General features: G+C 40.3%; 1 protein-coding gene across 2 annotated transcripts in view; it reads left to right on the forward strand.

Annotated features, from left to right (window-relative positions):
* The window catches only part of ESYT2 (extended synaptotagmin 2), a 77,514-nt gene that overhangs the window by 35,809 nt on the left and 39,733 nt on the right, over positions 1-1,972 (forward strand). The gene's annotated exons all lie outside the window — the stretch shown is intronic.

The following is a 1,972-nucleotide window of genomic DNA, read 5'->3' on the forward strand; positions in this document are numbered from 1 at the left end:
AAGGCAGTTTGTTACTATTTTTACTTCAATTTGTCATCATGTTGTTATGGATTTTCAAATGAGCTTCCCGGTGTTCATAACACAAATAGTTCTGATGCTACAGAGTGTCGAGATTGAGGTTTCAGTTGCAGGTTTTAGTTGACCTTGCTTCTCTGTGTCATGTTGTTATGCAATTATACATATTTATGGGGGAGTGTATTTATATATATCTTTACTATCTCTATATATAGTCAGATGGGTTAAAAATAGAAATTACATCGCTTTAAATGGTGCATTAAAAATTATATACCTATTTTTAAACTGTACAGTCACATTACATTCTTTCCAAGGAAAGCAACTGTCAGCTTCTTTTGACATAGACCCCATCATGCTGTTGTCTTCCAGTTCCCCAAACTGGTCATTGAACAAAGAAGATTTGGCATAGTGTTATCTTTTGAATAGCCAAAAATAAGTTTTTAGAAGAAAATCTTGGTGCTATTACTTATTTTTGTTAAAGGGATTGATAAGATTTGTATCTGGTGAAATCCCACAAGGCAGCCCCACCACACACACAGCAGAGGATGCTACAGGTGGTTTGGATAAAGGATATCCTAAATGCAGCAACTCTCACCTTTGTTTTCTTCTGGTAGTTCCTCGTGGCCATCAGTCGTCAGGGGGAGGGAGTGGGAGTCCTGATGTACTGCTTTTGTTGTGAGAGTAGGTGATGTTGTCTTGACTTGATCCTAAAATGGCCCATGGGGAGAGAAACTCCGTTTTGTTCACAATTCCCCAGACATTTTTGTAATAAGGTTCCTTCATCCTCCTAAACACGACTGTATCTTCTTCACTAGTCTAGTCGTCCAGCTCGTCTCTCCCTAACTGTAGCATGGTATTGAATCTGCTGGGTTTTGGTTTTAGTTCTCATCCTGTAGAATCATTGACCAGTTCCCTTGCTAAATCAGTCTCAGGCTTTCTTCCTGAATTCCTTGTTGACTCTCAGAATTTGTTTTCAGAACCAATGTGTCTCACAGCACCAGCAGTTCTTGGGAAAAAGTTGCTCAATTCTGCTTGTACATGTTTGACCTGCATGGAGCTTCAGAAAAAGCAGCTAAAAATCCAAGCCTGAGCTGTGTGCAAATCATCTTGTAGCCTTGTAGCACGATCAAAATAGGTGGGACTTCTTTTTACCATCTTCTACAAATCTGAGATACAGGGCAGCGTCTGCCAAATGTCAGTCATTTGACCTGTCATGCCCAAAAATGGGATGCAAGAACTACTCAAGGAAAACCTTGCATCATTTTTAATATATTATTCTCTAATTTGCTTCCTGCCCTTCCCTTCCTTCAGAAAGGACTCAACTTTCTTTTGCGTAAAACTTGCTTAAAGGATCATTCAGCTCAGTGTTCCCAGCTCACTGAAATTCTAAATATGACTGGGTTTGCAAGTCTATGAATATTTCAGACAACTTTCATTTTCAGCATAACCACCATCTCTGTCTAGTGCTTCTCATGATTATGTTAGATGAGAGTGGATTTGGGTACATGTCCTACCAATGATATCTACGGAGAGTGTTCCTGAAATGGAGCAGGAATTCTGTGTCCATTATTTCCCAGAAGTAAGGCCACTTGTGTGTTTTCTCTTGTGCATTTTTCTGGAGATGATAACTGGCCTGGGTATTAATTGGAGCGATTTTGATGACAGTGATGACACTCTGAAGGGGGTGTTTTTACAAACCTGACTTTGTTCTGTGTTCTGAGGTTCCAACATGCATTTTTTATGTATAGACTGAGATACAAAATACGTTGTTGTGGTGGTTTTGAATCTAGGCCTTCCTTGGTGATCAGGTTGTAACCAAGGAACCAAGGTCATGTTCCCAGTATTCCATACAATTTTACGTAAGCAAGAGTATAAATAAGGAGAGAGAGGAAGCTCTCGCTCTCTTTCTTCCGGCGGACCCAAGGTGGAGGTAGCTCTGCTGTCGCTCTGCCCGGGT

This window comes from Empidonax traillii, unplaced genomic scaffold, assembly GCF_003031625.1.
Source record: "Empidonax traillii isolate 1590-97213 ecotype Southwest subspecies unplaced genomic scaffold, ASM303162v1 scaffold178:size2223814, whole genome shotgun sequence".
Classification (NCBI taxonomy): Eukaryota; Metazoa; Chordata; class Aves; order Passeriformes; family Tyrannidae; genus Empidonax; species Empidonax traillii.